The sequence below is a fragment of the Schistocerca serialis genome, chromosome 9 (assembly GCF_023864345.2).
Source record: "Schistocerca serialis cubense isolate TAMUIC-IGC-003099 chromosome 9, iqSchSeri2.2, whole genome shotgun sequence".
NCBI lineage: Eukaryota > Metazoa > Arthropoda > Insecta > Orthoptera > Acrididae > Schistocerca > Schistocerca serialis.
Window position 1 is genome coordinate 262,660,272 of NC_064646.1, and position 22,844 is coordinate 262,683,115.

Genomic DNA, 22,844 nt, shown 5'->3' on the forward strand with positions numbered 1-22,844 from the left:
TCATGAAATTTCCCAAGAAACGGGGTTTAGTGGTAAAAGTAAAGGAAAAATAAACAAAATTGTTAATCTGTAACTGTACTAGGTAGGTTCCAGAAGTTTCCGGCCCGACCTTGAATTATCCGTCCAGGTCTGTCCTTGTACACAAGCGCGAAGGTTGAAATTCCTTGGACGGGAGCTAGCGACATCTCTCAGCAGATGCGCACACGAATTGCAGTCTGCTACTAGCCGCAGTGAAATGCTGACGCTCCTTTGATTAGGACATTTTCGTGCCGCGCACCGTGAATAAAATCGAGCATCCTTCAGCGATGAAGTCCCTGACAAAAGAATGGCTTGCACCATCTGAAATCAAAGTTGGCTTGGATGGTGTTCGTAATGATGCTTCCCCCTCATTCTCCACAGTGAAGGAATGGTCTAAACAGTTACATTTAGGCGGAGAGAGCATTGCTCATGATACACGTGTTGGTCGACCTGTTGAGGTGCTGACTGAGGAAACCACTGCTATTGTTGAAAATAAAGTTCGGAGTGAAAGGTAGTTAAAACCCGAGGAAACTGTAGCAAGGTAAGGTTTATCGAAAACAACCGTTTTGCGCATTATGCATGATCATTCGGACATGAAAAAGGCCAGAGAAAAATGGGTGCCCAGACCTCTCTCTGCAGTGCAGAAAGAGCACCGTATGACTTGTTGCACCAAGTTCTTGGAGCTGTGCCATGGCAACCAGAAAGAATTATTGGAATCCACTGAAACATGGGATGAAACTATGGTTCTGTGTAGCGATCCTCCGTCCCAAGAAAGAATTTCTTGAATGGCGTAAAGCTGGTGAAGCTCCACCAAGAAAGGCGAAGGTCACTGGGTCCACAAAGGAGGGCACAGCAGCAGTCTTCTGGGATGCCAGAGGACTTCCCTTCACTTCTGCACAAATTGTGCGGCCCTATCAACCAAAAGAGGCGAGGAAGGTTGTCACATGGTGTTAGTCTCCTCCACGACAATGCGCCAGTGCACACGGTCGCAATTGAAAAGTCGCCAGTAAAGGAATGTGGCTCCCAGATTGACCGCCCACCCTATAGTCCAGATGTGACCCCCCCATGTGACTGCTCTCTCTTCTCCAAACTGAAGAAAGACCATCCAGGAAGTAAAACTGATGATGACGAAATGAAAGTTGCTGTAATAGAACATTTTGCCGATAAAGGAACAGATTTTTTTTTATCATCATCATCATTTAACACTGATTATGCCTTTCAGAGTTCAGTCTGGAGCGTAGTCCCCCTTATAAAATTCCTCCATGATCCCCTATTCAGTGCCAACATTGGTGCCTCTTCTGATGTTAAGCCTATTACTTCCAAATCATTCTTAACCGAATCCAGGTACCTTCTCCTTGGTCTACCCCGACTCCTCCTACCCTCTATTGCTGAACCTATGAGTCTCTTGGGTAACCTTGCTTCTCCCATGCGTGTAACGTGATCCCACCATCTAAGCCTGTTCGCCCTGACTGCTACATCTATAGAGTTCATCCCAGTTTTTTTTTTATTTCCTCGTTGTGGACACCCTCCTGCCATTGTTCCCATCTACTAGTACCTGCAATCATCCTAACTACTTTCATATCAATAACCTCAACCTTATTGATAAGGTAACCTGAATCCACCCAGCTTTCGCTCCCATACAACAAAGTTGGTCGAAAGATTGAACGGTGCACAGATAACTTGGTCTTGGTACTGACTTCCTTCTTGCAGAAGAGAGTAGATCGTAGCTGAGCGCTCACTGCATTAGCTTTGCTACACCTCGCTTCCAGTTCTTTCACTATGTTGCCATCCTGTGAGAATATGCATCCTAAGTACTTGAAACTGTCCACCTGTTCTAACTTTGTTCCTCCTATTTGGCACTCAATCCGTTTATATCTCTTTCCCACTGACATTAATTTCGTTTTAGAGATGCTGATCTTCACAGTCCTTACATTTGATCTAGCTCTGAAATATTACTTTGCAAACTTTCAATCGAATCTGCCAACACAACTAAGTAATCCGCATATGCGAGACTGCTTATTTTGTGTTCATATATCTTAATTTCACCCAGCCAGTCTATTGTTTTCAACATATGATCCATAAATAATATGAACAGCAGTGGAGACAGGCTGCAGCCTTGTCTTACCCCTGAAACTCTTGGCTTTTTTCATGCCCAAATGACCGCAGCTCGTGGTCGTGCGGTAGCGTTCTCGCTTCCCGCGCCCGGGCTCCCGGGTTCGATTCCCGGCGGGGTCAGGGATTTTCTCTGCTTCGTGATGACTGGGTGTTGTGTGCTGTCCTTAGGTTAGTTAGGTTTAAGTAGTTCTAAGTTCTAGGGGAATGATGACCATAGATGTTAAGTCCCATAGTGCTCAGAGCCATTTGAACCATGCATGATGCGCAAAACGGTTGTTTTAGATAAACCTTACCTTGCTACAGTTTCCTCGTTTTAACTACCTTTCACTCCGAACTTTATTTTCAACCATTTTTTTAGGAAATTGGGATTTTGTGGTAGGGTCTTACGCGACGAAACTGCTGAGGTCGTTGGTGCCTAAGCTTACACACTATTTAATCTAACTTATGCGAAGGACGACACACACATCCATGACCGAGGGAGGACTCAAACCTCCGACGGCGGGAGCCACGCGGACCGTGACAAGATACCCTAGACTGCGCGGCTACCCCGCGTGGCTCTTTCTAAGGCAAAGAGTTGTTAGGTCACAGGTGTAAAAAACATAATGAAGTAAAGTGTGATTAAAAGTGTTGTTAGGCTGGAAACTTACACATCTCCCCCACCCCCCCTTTCTGCCTTGTTATTGCGTTATGCGACGCTCGCACTCCTTCACTTCTCCCCCCCCCCCTCCTCCCACCCCCACACCGACACCAACCCACCCACCTTGACTGTCTCGTGAGCCCCGGATCCCGGCCACGCGCGTGCGCTCCCGGCTCTAAACCTTTTCCGATACGCGACTCGGCCACACGCGATAAGCCGTTTACAAGCGCTGCCGCCGCACGGCACGCCCTCGCAGAGTTTTTGCCGCCACAGGTCATTACGACCGGCACCTCGCCCGACGGCCTCTTACACCTAAAGCGCTCGTTCGCCACTTTATCTGGCTGACCACGACACATCGATCTGTCGCCTCGCAAACTATAAAGTGCGAGGGACCCACTCATTTCCAGACACTGCCCGTACACTATGACATTGGCCAGTGTTAACATCTGCAAGCGCTCGTGGTCGCCACGTAGTTCTTGTCACCAAGTATCTTCGATTAAAGCTCTGGCCACGTAAAAGAAGATACGCGAGGGGTGGAAACCAACCTGCCATGACGGCGTTATACAGAGTGCCTCAAGTAACAGTAGCCTGCTTAAGTATTTAAAAAAAAATCCAGTGAAATTACAATGAAAAATGCATTTTTGGAAGATGTTGAAAGTGACCCCATACAACATCAATATACAGCTGTGCATATCTAAGACTATTCAGATACATTCGGCGTGAAGTTCGGATATGAATGGTGGCAAATTCACGGCTGATGTTGTCTTTCGGTTCGTGTGTGTGTGTGTGTGTGTGTGTGTGTGTGTGTGTGTGTGTGTGTGTGTATTTGTCTCATACACCTTGCCCTTCAAGTGTGCACTCAGGAAAAGGTCACATATTATTAGATCTGGCGAGCGTTATGGCCATAAACGTTTGCTGACATTTCGTCCCTCAGTGAAGACGTCATCGACTCGTTCCATGGATACCTTAGACATGTGACATATTGCCCCATCTTGCTAGAAGTAGTACTATTGTCTTTCATATTCAGTGAGTTGAGCACAAAATGTATACACAACTGCAGTGCCAAAAAAATATTGGTCCAATGATGTGCGTTCTTGTTACAGTGCGCCAAACGCCAAATTTTTCATCACTGAGTGCTTGATGGCGCACAATGTTAGGGTTCTCTGTTGCCGTGTACCACGTGCTCCTCTGCTCCTCCTGGTTACATTCCCCCGTTGGGCGAATTTACGAGTAGAATTTTTTGAACTCAGAATAATTCTCTGTCGAAGGTCTACAATAACTTGGGGCGTGCGAACTGTAAGAATTTTTCCTCGTCTTATATTTTGCACAGATCCGTATCCGCGCCAATTTTTATACAGACTCGGTATTGATCTCTGGGCTGGTAGTCGTTCATCCGGATCCTTAACCCATAAACTTTCCCTAGTTTCCTTCATAGAACCTGTCTTCGCATGTGATTCCACAATTTCAATTACTTCTTCTAGCAAGAATGTCACTTTGCACATCGCAAAGAGCAACGTCTAACTCCACTGATGAAATTAACGGAAATTCTGACTGAAGAATGCTAATAATAGATTATTGCATAAAACTGCCCATTGTTATAGTGGCATAGTCTTTCAGAAGTAGGTAAATTGCATTTGCTTTCAAAGAGGAGGCGGGCTACTTTTAACTGCGTCACTCTGTAGTTCAACAAATATTATTCCAGGCTTCTAGACGTGTGCTTGAAAAATAATGGTAATGTTGTAATTTCAATTTGCCCGATCTTTTCGTTATGTTAGTTCTGTTAGCCACATCAGATACATTATCAGTATCCGGACGCCTATTAGCATAGGTTAACATCGGCTGTTTCCTTCCTTCACCCTTACGGCGCTGCACCTATGGAGGGGACCGTTCAGTGAGATTTCTGAATGTCTGTGGAGGAATGCCAGCTCATCGTTCCTCCAGAACCAAAACCAGAGAAATGATGATGGACACAAGGGTCCGGGCGAAGTCGACGTTCTAGCTCATCCCATTGGTGTTCCATTGGGCTGCGGTCGGAAATTTTGGTAAGCTAATCTATTTCACGAACCATTGCCTCAGACATCCTCCTTTGTAGCAGGGTGAATTGTCATGTCAATAGAAACAGTCGTCTCGGAACGGTTCTTCTACTGTACACGGAACACAGTCCTGTAAAATGTTTTATATCATTCTGAGTTTAAAATTTCCTTAAGCGCAATATGGGGATCGAACCCTAAGCACAAAAAATACCCCACCCTTCCCCCACACCGCAACAAGACCTCCTTCATACTTAACAGTAGGCTCTACACATGACGGCAGGTAACGTTCCCCAGGCATTCGCAAAACCCAAACACTTCCATCGTATTGCTGCAGAGTACAGCGTCATTCCTACTCCAGATCATTTGCTTCCAGTCATCAATTGCTCAGTGACGTCCCTCTTATTACCACCTCAAGCGCTGCTTAATGTCGTTGCATAAACAAAATGTTTTACTTTTGACTTCAGTTACACCTTACTTCGTGAACCTCTGCTTGCAGTTACTGACTGTAACGAAAACAATTATTTGGATGTTTCAGAGTATAAATTTTTTTACGACGCTGTGCAGGCATTTTGTTTCAAAGGCTGTCACAGATAGCATGGCCGTACACAACAGATTTTACCTGAATATGTCCGCCTCGATAGCTGAGTGGTCATCGTGACGGATTGCCGTCCTGTGGGCTCGGGTTCGATTCCCGGCTGAGTCAGAGATTTTCTCCGCTCAGGGACTGGGTGTTGTGTTGTCTTCATCATCATTTCATCCTCATCCGGCGCGCAGGTCGCCCAACGTGGCGTCGAACGTAATAAGACCTGCACCAAGGCGACCGGACTTGCCCCACTAGGGGTCTCCCGGCCAATGACGCCAAACGCTCATTTCATTTCCATACCTGAAGATTTATAACAAGAATGTTACGGTCGATGCAGCGGTGTTGTTCATTGTTGGTGCAATAATAGTAGTACGTTTGATCCGAAGAATGGTAGTTTACCTACCGAAAGTAGTCATCACTTCGTACGCAATTTTTAATGTTAAATACGACTGTGACAGTACATAAAAGATTACTGAAAATTTTAAGAAGTTTGATAGAAAATTTCTAAAATTTTTATAATTTTATATTTGGTAATGAGATGTTCCAAATTCTTCAGTCATCCATGCGTCATACAGCTTCGTCACAGTATGACGGTGTACATGACAGTGGTTTCTCCAGGAGGACAGCACCTGCGTGTACGTGTGTAAACTCAGAAGCATGTACCAGCTCGATGTACAGCCTCCTAGTTCAGTAGCTGTACGGTCTGAGTAACTTTTTTTTCTGGTGGATTATCCTCTACATTGCCTGAGAAATTTTCGCTGTGCCACATAAACTGTAGTTCAAAGCTCCCACTCAGCCCAGACAGTATCTTGTAGTTCACGCTGATAACGCGAAAAGTTGAGGGTGAGGCGTGGGAGCCTGGAGCAGAAAGACTTGTGTGCGTGTTGTATGCCTGCCAATGCTTGCCACATATTGACGCTTCACACACACCCCTGGGGTGGCTGACGTAGCTGTGTTTTATTGGTAGCTCCCTATACAAAAGGCAGAGTCAGCTCTCACTTCATCACGAACGTAGCGATTTTATAGAAAAAGTGTTGCTAAATTATGCGGACTGTTCCATCGACAAATCGACAGCCTTTTGATAAGGGAGGGATACCAATCGAATTTTTGCGCTTGAAATAAAAGTTGCTTTCTACAGTACCAGTTAGGCCTACATAAAAATAGAACAGAGCTCCAGGACGCGACGGTATCTCCGTCACGTCTTATACAAAATTTGCGGCTGAATTGATCTACTGTACAAAAAACCGTGATCAGTAGTTGAAAGAAAGCACAGGTAACACTCGTCAATATGAAGGATAGGAGAAGTACCGTCCAGTATCCTTGACACCAAATTGTTGTAGAATCCTAAAACATATTCCCGACTCAAACGTAATACCTTGAACAGAATGACCTCCTGCATGCCGCCCAGCACGGATTCCGAAAATATCGTTCATGTAAAGCCCTGAAAGGTCAAGGTAGCCAGCTACATACGGAATTCTTTGATTTCTGAAAATTGACCCAGTGCCACACCTACAATTACACGGAAAATGCGATCACATGGAGTATCAAAGGAAATTTCTAGTGGTATTAAGGACTTCTTGACGGGGAGGATGCAGTGTTTTATCTTTCGTGCTTAGTCATCGACAGATGCTGAAAGAACTTCAAGTGTACATCCTGGAAATGTGTTGGGACGCTTATTGCTCATATTGACTTTGCAGACAATATAACCTCAGACATTCGCAGATGAGTCAGTTGTCTGTAATGAAATAATTTTTGAAAAAAGCTGCTCACATACACAATTAGATCTCGGTAAGTTTCAAAAGTGGTGGAAAGATGCCAACGTACGTTAAATTCTCAGAAGTGTAAAATGGTGCACTTCGCCATACTAAGAAACGTAGTATCCTGTGACTAAAAGAGAAAGGAGTGAATGATATCGATCAATTCAGAGATATACCTGCGTGTAACGATTTATAGCAATACGAAGTGGAACGATCACATCGGCCTAGTGATATGAACTGCAGGAGGCAGACAACTTGTGGGACACCAGGGAAACGTAGTCCACAAAGGGAACTGCTTACAAAGAACCCATGTAACACACCCCGGAAAATTGCTCAAGTGTGTAGCACTTGTACCAAAAATGTAGGACTAACACGGGATGTTGGACACTTGCAGAAGGCAACACGAATGGTCACAGGTGGGAGTGCGCCAGAGGTACTCAGGCAACTGTATTGGTAGGTGTTTGCAGATGCCTGCGAACCATCCCGAGAAAGCTCACTTGCAAAGATTCATAACCAACTTTAAATGATGACTACAGGTCCCGGTGCACCACTCCCATAGAAATAACAAGGAGAAAATGAGAGTAATTACAGCGTGCACTGAGACAATAAGACAGTAATAATTCTTCCCGCGCTCTGTACGTGAATGGAGCAGGAACAAGCCCTAATAACCCGTAGAATGGAAAGAACACTCTGCCATGTACTTCACATTGATTTGCGAAATATGCTAGCAGATGTGACATAGACACAGTGCTGGCCATTAAAATTGCTACACCACGAAGATGAAGTGCTACAGACGCGAAATTTATCCGACAGGAAGAAGATGCTGTGATATGCAATTATTAGCTTTTCAGAGCATTCACACAAGGTTGGCGCCGGTGGTGACACCTACAACGTGCTGACATGAGGAAAGTTTCCAACCAAATATGTAGTATAATATATTTGTCCAATGAATACCCGTTTATCATCTGCATTTCTTCTTGGTGTAGCAATTTTAATGGCCAGTAGTGTATTTTTTAGATAATTCAATAGTTATCTTAAAATATATGAATGAAATTATAATCATTCACGAATGGAAAAATTTACAGAAATAAATGCGAAAATCGCTTATAAGACTAAAATAAATTTCGATCAACATAATATTCCCTGCCTTGCCAATGCTACCGTATGCCGTCGACGACCGGCCTGGTGGTATAGCGGTTCCGGTTCGGTAGCTCAGTGCGTGCAGCTATGACATGGGGCAATCTCCTGTGATGAAGAAACCAGTGCGAAAGTCTCCATAACTGCATATAAAATATATCATGCGACATGCACAGAGAAGCAAAGAGGAAGAACATAAAAAACGCAGGAATTGAACTTCAAGGACTTCAACGGTACACTTTAACCAGTTAAGAAAGAAAGTTTGAATTTGCCAGATAGTCACTTGACCAACGCGCGACTGCACGCGCGCGCATACACACACACACACACACACACACACACACACACACACACACACACACACACACACACACGCGCAGACGAAGTTCTCTTCAACATTCTTAACCAACAAGTTAGTCAACAAACCACATCAAGAAAAATGTTCCCTTACGTTCTAGTTTCAACAAATTTTTAAATAGTATTTAGTGCCTCCCGAAGTGACGCTGACCTTCAACTGCAGCTTCCTGGTGAGTAGAGAAGAGATCCTTGCGGGTGAACCGCTGCCTACTTACGTGGTCTCATTATTCTGTCTCCTCTGTGAGAACGAGTCAGAGGAGTCATAGTAATGTCGTCATGAGGCAGGAAATTACACAGTTTGCATGTCGCTGTCAGATGGCTTAGTTAGTGCTGCTTCTGCTGCTTTTCCGCAAAGGTAACTTACCTAATACATGTGCTTGACATACAGTGCCCAATTTGACATTCAGACACTGTTAGGCTTCTTTAAAATTGGTAAACTAAGGAGCAGTAAGAATTAAGCTTCCAACAAATGTCTAACGGAAAACTTACAACGTGTGTATTAAGTTTTGTTTCATAGCATTAAGGTAGGACTTTTTATTGTGAAATTCGTTCAAAAACAAACAACTGTTATGGAACAAATTGCCGCCTAAGACGAGTTTGGGGAAACACAATGGAGGTGGTAGAATACGTACCCAGGTTCGTGACTGACAGATACACCAAAGATTTTGTAGGATTCCGAGGGACTGAGAACCAAAAATAAGGTGGGCAAATGCCATTACAAAACATACAAAGACGAATATGAAGCGTATAGCGGTAGACTATGTTGCTTGGAGAAGCCTGGAGGAGTCTATTATCCTGTAGAAAACGTTGAGTAATTGAAGATGACCACAGAAAATACGTAATGACCTGATGGAGGTATGTTTTACTTTCGATCACTACCAACATGACTGCGAACTTGAGATGTGACCACTAGACACAAAACCGAAGGGAAAAAAAGATTATAGCAGGACAAAGTCTTGTTTATTTACCAGCCTACCTGCATTGTTGTAAGTATAAAGTCAAGAGACTTTATACTTACGATGATTATGATGCACAACTGGTGTTTCCATACATTAATGCCTTCGCTTAAGCGAGTAGAAGAAAATATCTGCTTTCTGCTCAACCATAAACGTATCTGTATCTTATTTTTATCAATGTCAGTATTTCAAAATACCTGCCCTAAACTACACCTTACCGTTTAAAATGAGCTGAATCTTGTGTTACTATATCGATGGCTCGAGCGCCTGTTGCCCGGTCTGCTTAGCGAGTAACATAACGTGTGCCTGTAATTTCGTCCCATGTAGTCCAGTATCGGTTAACGACTAGTTACAGTATTCCATTACATGGCCCCCCGCATCCGAATGGCAGAAGCAGTAACGTCTTCGGTCTTTTGCTGTGTCGTCCTCTGCGGTTTCCGTGATTTTTGCACAGCTGATGCAAGATGTCTCAGGTCACTTTGTTTGGATCCAGTGAGTATCTGAGTAACTTATCCCCGTAGGCATTGTAGATACATCCATTAGTGTAGGTAAATCAATCAACTAGGCACTCAGATGCCTAGAACAACTTTTTTGTGGGCTAAGTACATTGACCCCAACGGTTACATGCTCATGGTGAGGTGTAAGGTTTGTCCTTAAGATTTCGTCATATTTTTTGTCGTTACATCAGTAAGACAGGTGCATCCGATTCAGAAGTACCGTGGGTTTCATAGGCGTTATGATTATTTTCATGTAATATCTGTAATGAACGGATTGACGGTCGTATAGCCGGCCGGTGTGGCCGTGCGGTTCTAGACGCTTCAGTTTGGAACCGCGTGACCACTACGGTCGCAGGTTCGAATCCTGCCTCCGGCATGGATGTGTTTGATGTCCTTAGGTTAGTTAGGTTTAAGTAGATATAAGCTCTAGGGGACTGATGACCACAGATGTTAAGTCCCATAGTGCTCAGAGCCATTTGAAGCATTTGACGGTCGTATAGGAAATAGAACAGTTGGATGGGTAGAAGTTGGATCAACTGGACAATTTCATATATGACGGCCAACCTGCGAAGTAATCGTCTACAAATTGGCTTGATCACGGTGACGTTTTCAGCTATGTACTGTTATTGTTTTGGTACTTAAGAATGCATGATGTTGCATGACTCTACTCCGTTCATCATAAGAATGAAGCTGATGCAAACAAACACAAACACGATGATTGGTCAGAAGCCGTAGCACAGATACACTGGTGTTGTTACGCTCTTGGAAGTACGTTCTACTTATGTGTGAGATATATTATTACTAATTTATTTTACATGAAACTTTGATATTCAAATGCATTAACAGCCATCATCGTATGTCTTAATCTCGCTTTAGCTATGTAGTTTTTATTTCAAAAATCGTGTACAGTCACAATCTCTGCACTGTTGTGCTCTGATTCTCGCGCTGTTAATACGCAGTATGAAAATGTCTGGGGCTGGTTACTGTTCCGTAGTGAAACACGCGTGTGGAACACGGTTAAAAAGTGCCGAGAAATAGGTTGTTCTTAATGTTTTCATAATTTTAAAGAGGTAGTTTGATTCGAAAGACTGTATTAGACACAGTTGAGAGACAACTTCATTTTATATGTATGGCAGTATCGGTAGCGTAGTAGCTTGATATTTTACTGCAGTTCATAGTTGGCTAGTTCAAGTCTTGCCTAAGTGATATTTCTTTCTCGTTCAATTTGAAATACCTACATCTTGTACATGTAAAAATGCATCATTTTTTATGAGTGATGCACGTCGTCTTGTTTCTAATTACACATTGCACGCGAAGCCCCAGTTTCCATTTCATATATAAATTCTAAACTATTGATATTTTATGAAAGACTTTTAATAAAGGTTCCTTAGATTAAGAAAACATAAATTAATTTTTAAAGCAAAAATGGAAAACCAAATACTCTTTATTTGGACTATGTGCATCGTTTCATACCACGTCGTAGAAACACGGAAAACAATCATTTTCACAACATCGAGCACACCTTACTAATGCTGCACTTTTACATTTGCCACTGTACCATTACAATATTAATCCAACAGAACTGATCTGGAACCAAGTTACGGGATTTGTCCAGAGAAATAACATGACTGTTAAGCTGCCAGACATACTGGAAGTAACGCACACGGCTTTTTCACACGTCACTGCCGAACGTTCGCGTGATATAGAACGGCACGTCATAAGAGAAGGGAGAAGGTGCGGTGCCTGGATGGCTACGTGGATTGTGTTGTTGATTACCTCGTTACCAACGTAGCAAATAGTGCCAGAACTGAAATGTATTTCTCGGATTCCGGATAACGAAGAAGCTAAGAGATTGCCTGACAATTGACTAATTAATACCTTCGTTGGCTTCAGTATTAAATAGTACGGTAAAATCCCTGCAGCACGCTTTTGAGTCACACATAACTGACTCAGGAAAATTACTCTGTGGTAAGTTAGGAATTTTCATCACACTTGTTTGTAATCAGAATACTATGTAAGGTGAGAATGAGAGCATTTTATGCTTTCCGTCTGGTCACCTAAGATGGAATTTCGCCGAATATTACTTCATTCTTTTTAAAAATGAAATGACATTCCAAGCTATATTGCATCTTTGCTCGTCTGAATTGCTCGTTACTTGGACCGCTGGCAGGCCATTGCTGTCAAAGTGTAATGCGCTGGTAAAGTGGTTGTCCCGCGTTATTGCTCAGTGTATGTGCGTGTAACACAGCATAAAACGTATCCTTATGATCGCACTTGACTGTACTGGTCACAGATTGGCTTGCGCTCCACGCGAAAAGAAATTCAATAAGATTCAAGCAAGCGCGGAAGAAGAATACATGGCGTAGTGTTTACATCAGGGTTTATTCTTACGATGAACAGGGGATAAAGCTAAAGATACTTTCCATTGCTTATTCGCCGCCTTTTCATATTTTGAATGATATGAAGATGGTTGCAGATAGCAACCGAAAATAGTTATCGAATTTCGTGATAGGTAAAGTACACTTTAACCCATTAGAAAAAACGCAGACGCACGCTGGGTGGGGGGTGGGAGAGAGAGAGAGAGCTAGAGAGAGAGAGAGAGAGAGAGAGAGAGAGAGAGAGAGATCAACATTCTTAACTAACAAGTTACTTAATAAAACCACATGGAGAATAACGTTCCCATACGTTTTATTTTCAATAATTTTTAGCGACTCTGTGAGTGATGCTGGCCCTCAACTGCAGTCTTCTGGTAAGTAGAGAAGAAATCAGCATGGATGAGCCGCTGCCTGCTTACGTGGTGTCATTATTCTGTCTCCTCTGTGAGGACGACTCAGAGGAGTCAAAATAATGACGGAACGTGGCGGGCAAACTTCACAGCTGGCATGCCGCATTCAGATAGCTTAGTTAGCACTCTTCCTGCTGCTTTTCGACGAAGGTACCTTGGCTGTAAATCTTTTTATACAGTTCAAAATTCTATATTCGGCCACTCGTCTAAATTCCTTAAAATTGGTAAATTACGAAGTAGTCAGAATTAAGCTTCCAATGAGTGTTCAACAGGAAGCTTACAACGAGAGTATTAAGTTTTGTTTAACAGCACTAAGTTTTTAATGTGAAATTCATTCGACGACAAAGGAGCAGTTTATGGAACAAACTGCAGTCTCAGATGTATTTATGAAACGACTGTGGAGCGGGATATGGTATGTACCCAGGTTTATGATTGCTAGATTTAACAATAAATTCCTTTATGAGATTCCAGGCTACTAACACCGCAGCCAAAGGTGAGTCAATGGCATTGGAAAACATTAAGGACCAACATTATGTGTATAAACGAAGCCTTTGTCGCATCGAGAACTCTAGAGTAGTCCATTACGTGTAGAAGACGTTGAGTAACTGAAGATATCGGCGAAGAATACATAAAAAGGCGTAACAGCAACAGTTACTGTCACGTCTTCGTATAAAACAATTGTATAACTATTGGAATTCACGATAGCCAATGATTTATGGCGCTATACGACAAGTTTGTTTATTTGGATAACAGCGTATGGGGTCTGAAGATGGAAAAATTAAATGTCGAAAGTGGTTGCTTTCAGAATGATATAAAATATCTTAAAGTATCCAGCTGTTAGTGAAGTTTATTGACATTGAAAATTAATTACCAGCCGATGTCTCCTGACTATGATGGAGGAACAGAGATAATCAAATCTGTCTCTCATTTTGGTAAGTGTCAGGATTTCAAAACAGCCACTAGTACACGTCAAACATCCGTTATTTTCGTTTAAAATGCGTAAAATTACCTGATTTTTTTGTGTTTATCGACGGATCGAGCGACTGTTGCCTGGTTTGAACAACCAGTAACATAACGTGTGCCACTAATTTCATCCGACGTAATCTGGTATATGCTAAAAAACAGTGATAGTGTGTCATGACAGTGGCTGCCTGATTCAAATGCCAGAAGTGGCTGAATCTTAGGTCTTTTGCTGCGCCGCCCTCTGTGGGCTACAATGATTTTCGTACAAATACTACGGGATGTGCCGGCCAGGTGTGTTCGTATCCTAGGTCTCAGTTATCTGTCCCTTGTGCGGACTGTAGGGGTACATCCGCAGAGTACGAATTCAATTGCGCAGACCAACAATATTTTCGACATGACAAAATGAAATGAAATGAATGTCCTGTTGAATGGAATGAAAACTCTGATGAGTACAAAATAAGTATAGACAGTAAACGGAAGAGTCACGAATGTAACGAAAAATAGCAAGAAACCTATCATCAAAATTGTTGATCACAAAGTACACGTCGTCAAGGATATTTCTGCTACCTTGGAAGCAAAAAAACTCATGATGTAGGGTGCAAGAATTACATAGAAACAGACAGGCACATGCAGAAACTGCACCCCTACCCAATACAAGTCTGTTAGCATCAACAAGTGGTCTTAATTTTTGAAGAAATATCTTAGAATCTACGTTTGGAGCACAGCACAATATGATTTAAAAGTGGTACGAAGACGCAACTTGCGTTTAATTTTCGAAACTGTAAATTAGCGAACTTCAGAAAACGTAGTATCCTATGACTACAATGTTAACGATTCATAAATGGAATTGATAAGTCGATACGAAAACCCATGTGTAACGCTATAGTAATATGAAAAGGAATGATCCCATAGGCTCAACTGCAAGTAGTGCAGGATGTGCACTTCGGTGAATTGGTCGAATACTAGGGAAATGCACTGTACAAAAAAGATAGCTCTCATGTGACCCACCTGAGAATACTGTTAAAGTGTGTGGGACCTGCAGCTACCTACACGTCCCTGCCAAAGGCATCACGAGGCCAAGCTTAGATTAATAACAGCGTTCGCTCATAAGTTTTAAGAGTAATTGTTCCTATGCTCCTTATGTGAATGGAGGGGAAGAGGCCCTAGTAACTGGCAGAATGGAAAGTTGGTCCTGCCATGTCCTTCATAGTTGTTTGCATTGTATGGCTGTAGATATCTTTCGATCATTCACTGATTCTCTTCAAATACATAAGTGAAAATATAATTACCCAATAATGGAACAACTTAGAGAACAAAGTCAAAATATATGCGAAAATGGCTTATGATAGGTCTGAAATAATGTATAGAGAACACATTAGTAGAGTGTACAAGCCATATAACCAGTTCAATTTTTAAGTTGATGGTAGTTGGAGACAGCGAACTGTAGCGTGACAGCAGGTTTGTGCCTAAGCTACCTTTATTTTCCAATTCACCCACAAACATCTCTTCAGCCATCCTTCGCATCTATCATCTATGGCCCATGGTGCCACGTCACAAATTTTGGATATGGCCATTTTGCCATGCTCAGTATACTTCAATTACGGCAGCACATGAACAGCTCACGAACTTAACCATTTCAGGAAAGCTTCCAGTCTTGCCTCGAAAGCTAATGATCATGACTTTTTGGACGTCAGATAAATATCTATGTTTCTGCACTTTTGCACAGTATGGCAACTACTGCACTGTTTTCGATGTCCCCCCCCGTCCTCCCACCCCCGTCCACCTCTCCACCACACCCCTCCACCGCCCCCCCTGCCCACACCTCCACCGCCCCCTCCCCATTCACCCCTTCGCCGCCCCCTCCCCGTCCACCCCTCCGCCGCCCCCTCCCACGTCCACCCCTCCGCCGCCCCCTCCCCCGTCCACCCCTCCGCCGCCCCCTCCCCCGTCCACCCCTCCGCCGCCCCCTCCCACGTCCACCCCTCCACCGCCCCCTCCCACGTCCACCCCTCTGCCGCCCCTCCCACGTCCACCCCTCCGCCGCCCCCTCCCACGTCCACCCCTCCGCCGCCCCCTCCCTCGTCCACCCCTCCGCCGCCCCCTCCCTCGTCCACCCCTCCGCCGCCCCCTCCCCCGTCCACCCCTCCGTCGCCCCCTCCCCCGTCCACCCCTCCGTCGCCCCCTCCCCCGTCCACCCCTCCGTCGCCCCCTCCCCCGTCCACCCCTCCGCCGCCCCCTCCCCGTCCACCCCTCCGCCGCCCCCTCCCCCGTCCACCCCTCCGCCGCCCCCTCCCCCATCCACCCCTCCGCCGCCCCCGCCCCCACCGACCCTCAGCCGCCCCCCTCCCCCATCCAACACTCCGCCGCCCCCATCCCCCGTCCACCACCCCGCCGCCCCCTCCCCGTCCACCCCCCCCCCCGCCGCCCCCCTCCCCATCCACCCCCCGCCGCCCCCCTCCCCGTCCACCCCCCCACCGCCTCCCTCCCCCGTCCACCCCTCTGCCGCCCCTCTCCCCGTCCACCCCTCTGTTGCCCCTCTCCCCGTCCACCCCTCTGCCGCCCCTCTCCCCCGTCCACCCCTCCGCCGTCCCCTTCCCCCGTCCACCCCTCTGCCGCCCCCTCCCCCGTCCACCCCTCTGCCGCCCCCCTCCCCCGTCCACCCCTCTGCCGCCCCCCTCCCCCGTCCACCCCTCTGCCACCCCCTCCCCTGTCCACCCCTCTGCCGCCCCCCTCCCCCGTCCACCCCTCTGCCGCCCCCCTCCCCCGTCCACCCCTCTGCCGCCCCCCTCCCCCGTCCACCCCTCTGCCGCCCCCCTCCCCCGTCCACCCCTCTGCCGCCCCTCTCCCCCGTCCACCCCTCTGCCGCCCCTCTCCCCCGTCCACCCCTCTGCCGCCCCCTCCCCCGTCCACCCCTCCGCCGCCCCCCTCCCCCGTCCACCCCTCCGCCGCCCCCCTCCCCCGTCCACCCCTCCGCCGCCACCTCGCCCATCCACCCCTCCGCCGCCCCCCTCCCCCGTCCACCCCTCCGCCGCCCCCCTCCCCCGTCCACCCCTCCACCGCCCCCCCCTCCGCCGCCCCCCCTCCGCCGCCCCCGTCCCCGTCCACGCCTCCGCCGTCCCCTTCCCCTGTCCACCCCTCTGCCGCCCCTCTCCCCCGTCCACCCCTCTGCCGCCCCTCTCCCCCGTCCACCCCTCTGCCGCCCCCTCCCCCGTCCACCCCTCTGCCGCCCCCTCCCCTTCCACGCCTCTGCCGCCCCCTCCCCCGTCCACGCCTCTGCCGCCCCCCTCCCCCGTCCACCCCTCTGCCACCCCCTCCCCCATCCACCCCTCTGCCGCCCCCTCCCCCGTCCACCCCTCTGCCGCCCCCCTCCCCCGTCCACCCCTCTGCCGCCCCCCTCCCCCGTCCACCCCTCTGCCGCCTCCCTCACCCGTCCACACCTCTGCCGCCCCCCTCACCCGTCCACACATCTGCCGCCCCCCTCCCCCGTCCAGACTTCCGCCACGCCCATCCTTCGTCCATGCCCCCTACCATTTTCCCCACCTTCCCGCTCCCAACCTCCCACATTCCCCCTCCCAACCTCACACCTCCCATTCCCCCCTCCCCCACCCTCCCTCCCCCACATCCGCCTCCCCCCACATCTACCTCCCCCATTCCCCTTTCCCCCATTCCTGCTCCCACCAAAGCGCTGACCCACGCTGTCTGTGGGTGGTTACTGCACGTTGTCGTCGAACATTGACGCTGCTCACATGAATGTAATGGAAAGTGCAATAGCGTGTTTAGGAAAATATTTCTGCAGCAGTCATTGTCAGGCATGGTAGTCGAATGGTGCTGGGTAGGTAACACAGCGTGCTCAGTCATGGTGCTGGCCACATGATGTACTAGTCCGCAGCTCGTTGTCTCGCGGTCGCGTTCTCGCTTCCCGACCACGGAGTCTCGGGTTCGATTCCCACCATGGTCAGGGGTTTTCACCTACCTCTAGATGACTGGGAGTTTGTGTTGTCCTCAACATGTCATCATCATTCATGAAAGTGGCGAGACTGAACTGAGCAAAGCTTGGGAATTTATAAGGGCGCTGATAATCACGCAGTTGAGCGTCCAACAAACCAAACATCATCACCTGACATAGCGAGGGGAAAAAAATATCTGGGTGAAGTTTCCCACCAACTGAATATAAAAGATTTCATGCAACATCCGCACAGAATCACTAACAAAGGAACAGATCGCGGTACGGCATGTGCTTGGAAACTGAATGGGCAAAGGATCATACTGTTACAGTGTACTTCGACCAGTTCAGGAAGATAGAGATGCTACTCTCTTCAACATTCGTAACGAACAAATTAGTTAACAAATTGCATTTAAAGTTCTCATACTTTTTATTTTCATTTATTTTCGTTAATGTTCAGCGAGTCTGCGAGTTACCGCGGCCCTCAGCTGCAGTCTTCTGGTAAGTAGAGAAGAAATCAGTGCGCATGAGCCCCTGCCTGCTTACGTGGTGTCATTATTCTGTCTCCTCTGTGAGGACGACTCAGAGGAGTCACAATAATGACGGCATGTGGCTGGCAAACTTCACAGCTGGCATGCCGCACTCACATGGCTTAGTTAGCACGCTTCCTGCTGCTTATCGGCGAAGGTACCTTGGCTGTAAATCATCTTGAGATACAGTGCCCAATTTTATATTTGGCCAATCTGCTAAATTCCTTATTATTGGTAAATTATGAAGTAGTCAGAACTAAAGTTTCAGTGAGTGTTCAACAGGAAGCTTACAACGAGAGTATTAAGTTTTGTTTAAGAACACTAAGTTACGAGCTTTTAATGTGAAATTTATTCGAAGAAGTTTATGGAACAAACTGCAGTCTCAGATGTATTTATGAAACCACTGTGGAGGTGGGTATGGTATGTATCCAGGTTTATGATTGATAGATGTATCAATAAATTCCTTCGAGAGGTTCGAGGCAATACCGCAGTCGAAGGCGGGTCAATGACATTACAATACATAAAGTACCAACATTATGTGTATAAAAGAAGCTTCTGTTGCATGGAGAAGTCTGGAGTAGTCCATTTCGTGTAGAAGTAGTTGATTAACCGAAGATAGCGGCAGAAAATGCATAAGAAGACGGGACAGCAACAGTTACTGTCAAGTTTCGTATGAAGCCATTGTATAACGATTGGAATTCACGATATCCCATGATTTATGGCGCCATGCGACAAGTTCGTTTATATGGATAAAAGCGTATGGGACCTTTTGATGGAAAAAAAACTTAAAGTATATGGCAGTTAGTGAAGTTTATTGATATTGAAAATTAATTACCAGTCGATGTCTCCTGATCACCATGGACCAACAGAGATAATCAGATCTGTCTCTTAATTTGCTAAGTGTCAGGATTTCAAAACAGCCACGAGTACACCATAAATATCTGTTTTTTTTTTCGTTTACAATGGGTAAAATTACCTGATTTTTTTGTGTTTGTTTTATCGACGGCTCGAGCGACTGTTGTCTGGTTTCAACAGCCAGTAACATAACGTGTGCCACTCATTTCATCACACGTAATCTGGTGTCTGGTAAAAACTAGTGATAGTGTGTCATGACAGTGGCTGCCGGACTGAAATGCCAGAAGTTGCAGAATCTTAGGTCTTTTGCTGCGCCGCCCTCTCTGGGCTACATTGATTTTCGTACAAATGCTACGGGATGTGTTGGCTAGCTGTGTTTGTGTCCTATGTCTCAGTTATCTGTCCCTTGTACAAACTGTAGAGTAAGCATTCAGTTGCGCAGAACAACATTATTTTCGATTGCATCTATTGACTCCAACGGTCAGGCGACCACAATGAGGCGTGAGTTTATCTGCAAGCTTTCTTCATTTTCTTTGTGTCATTACTTCGTTAATACAGGTATATCCCACTAAAAAATACCAAGGATTTATTTACACATGTTTCATAGGGGTTATCATGGTTTTCATATAAGCTCTGTAATGAACTTCAAGCATTGAAGGGACAAGTGAAAGGCTATTTCTCTCGTTTGCGACGAGACGTCGCAAATGTTTTCTCATTACCTAGAAGCTTCAGCTGTCACTATATTTTATGTTGTGTACTGCACCTTATTCCACTGCCAAGTCAGTATTTTAATAAATTACGCGATAGTGGCATGACAAAATGAAGTGAACTGAAAGAATGAACAGTCTGATGAGTACGAAATGTGTATAGACAGTAAACGGAAGAATCACGAATGTATCGAGAAATAGCAAGAAACCAAACATCTAAATTGTTGATTACAAAGTACACGACGTCAAGATTTCTGCTACCATGGAAGCAGAAATCGGTGCAAGAATTACATAGAAAGCAGACAGGTACAGGTGGAAACTGCACTCCTAGCCAATACAAGTCTGTTAGCATCAACTACTGGTCTTAATTTTAGGAGCAAGTGTCTGAGAATCTACGTTTTGAGCACAGCACTATAATAATTATAAGTGGTACAAAGACGGCAACTTCAGTTTAATTTTCGAAACTCTAAACTAGTGCACTTCAAAAAACGTAGTATCCTATGACTACAGTGTTAACGAGTCTAAATTTAATTGATAAGTTGACACAAAAACCCATGTACGATCCCATAGGCTAAATTGCAGGTAATGCAGGATGTGCACTTCGGTTTTTTGATAGCATACTAAGGAAATGCACTCTACAAAGAAGAAAGTTAGCAAAACTCTCAAGTGACGCACCTCATAATACTGTTAGAGTGAGTGGGGCCTGTCCCAAATAGGTAGATTAATAGGGAATATTGGACATAAGAGGAGAAAGACATCTCGAATGCTCACTGGTGGGAGATTCACATGCTGGTAGATGTTTGCAGATACCTGCAAACTATCCAGAGAAGGCCTGCTCACAAAGTTTCATGAAATAGTTTTAAGTAACGAATCTGGGAATGAACTGCAGCTACGTACACATCCCTCCCAAAGGTATCGTGAGGCCAAGATTAGATTAACTACAGCGTTCGCTCATAAGTTTTAAGAGTAATTGTTCCTATGCTCCATATGTGAATGGAGGGGAAGAAGCCCTAATAACTGGCAGAATGGAAAGTTGGTCCTGCCATGTCCTTCATAGTTGTTTGGATTGTACGGCTGTAGGTATCTTTCGATCATTCACTGATTCTCTTCAAATACATAAATAAAAATATAATCATCCAAGAATGGAACAACGTACAGAACAAAATGAAAATATATGCAAAAATCGCTTGTGATAGGACTGAAATAATGTACAGCGAACGCATAAGTAAGTAGACTGTACAAGTCATACACTCCTGGAAATTGAAATAAGAACACCGTGAATTCATTGTCCCAGGAAGGGGAAACTTTATTGACACATTCCTGGGGTCAGATACATCACATGATCACACTGACAGAACCACAGGCACACAGACACAGGCAACAGAGCATGCACAATGTCGGCACTAGTACAGTGTATATCCACCTTTCGCAGCAATGCAGGCTGCTATTCTCCCATGGAGACGATCGTAGAGATGCTGGATGTAGTCCTGTGGAACGGCTTGCCATGCCATTTCCACCTGGCGCCTCAGTTGGACCAGCGTTCGTGCTGGACGTGCAGACCGCGTGAGACGACGCTTCATCCAGTCCCAAACATGCTCAATGGGGGACAGATCCGGAGATCTTGCTGGCCAGGGTAGTTGACTTACACCTTCTAGAGCACGTTGGGTGGCACGGGATACATGCGGACGTGCATTGTCCTGTTGGAACAGCAAGTTCCCTTGCCGGTCTAGGAATGGTAAAACGATGGGTTCGATGACGGTTTGGATGTACCGTGCACTATTCAGTGTCCCCTCGACGATCACCAGTGGTGTACGGCCAGTGTAAGAGATCGCTCCCCACACCATGATGCCGGGTGTTGGCCCTGTGTGCCTCGGTCGTATGCAGTCCTGATTGTGGCGCTCACCTGCACGGCGCCAAACACGTATACGACCATCATTGGCACCAAGGCAGAAGCGACTCTCATCGCTGATGACGACACGTCTCCATTCGTCCCTCCATTCACGCCTGTCGCGACACCGCTGGAGGCGGGCTGCACGATGTTGGGGCGTGAGCGGAAGACGGCCTAACGGTGTGCGGGACTGAAGCCCAGCTTCATGGAGACGGTTGCGAATGGTCCTGGCCGATACCCCAGGAGCAACAGTGTCCCTAATTTGCTGGGAAGTGGCGGTGCGGTCCCCTACGGCACTGCGTAGGATCCTACGGTCTTGGCGTGCATCCGTGCGTCGCTGCGGTCCGGTCCCAGGTCGACGGGCACGTGCACCTTCCGCCGACCACTGGCGACAACATCGATGTACTGTGGAGACCTCACGCCCCACGTGTTGAGCAATTCGGCGGTACGTCCACCCGGCCTCCCGCATGCCCACTATACGCCCTCGCTCAAAGTCCGTCAACTGCACATACGGTTCACGTCCACGCTGTCGCGGCATGCTACCAGTGTTAAAGACTGCGATGGAGCTCCGTATGCCACGGCAAACTGGCTGACACTGACGGCGGCGGTGCACAAATGCTGCGCAGCTAGCGCCATTCGACGGCCAACACCGCGGTTCCTGGTGTGTCCGCTGTGCCGTGCGTGTGATCATTGCGTGTACAGCCCTCTCGCAGTGTCCGGAGCAAGTATGGTGGGTCTGACACACCGGTGTCAATGTGTTCTTTTTTCCATTTTCAGGAGTGTATAACCCGTTGAATAGCCGGCCGGTGTGGCCGTGCGGTTCTAGGCGCTTCAGTCTGGAACCGCGTGACCGCTACGGTCGCAGGTCCAAATCCTGCGTCGGGCATGGATGTGTGTGATGTCCTTAGGTTAGTTAGGTTTAATTAGTTCTAAGTTCTAGGTGACTGATGACCTCAGAAGTTAAGTCGCATAGTGCTCAGAGCCATTTGAACCCGTTAAATTTTTGAATTGATGGTAGTTGGAGACAGCAGGGTTGTGCCTGAGCTACCTTTATTGTCAAATTGGCCCACAAACATCTCTACA

The 22,844-nt window shown here is 46.4% G+C and overlaps 1 pseudogene; it reads left to right on the forward strand.

Annotated features, from left to right (window-relative positions):
- The first annotated feature begins 708 nt into the window (after positions 1 to 708).
- On the forward strand, positions 709 to 22,548 carry LOC126419530 (basic proline-rich protein-like; annotated as a pseudogene).
- The last annotated feature ends 296 nt before the right edge of the window (positions 22,549 to 22,844 follow it).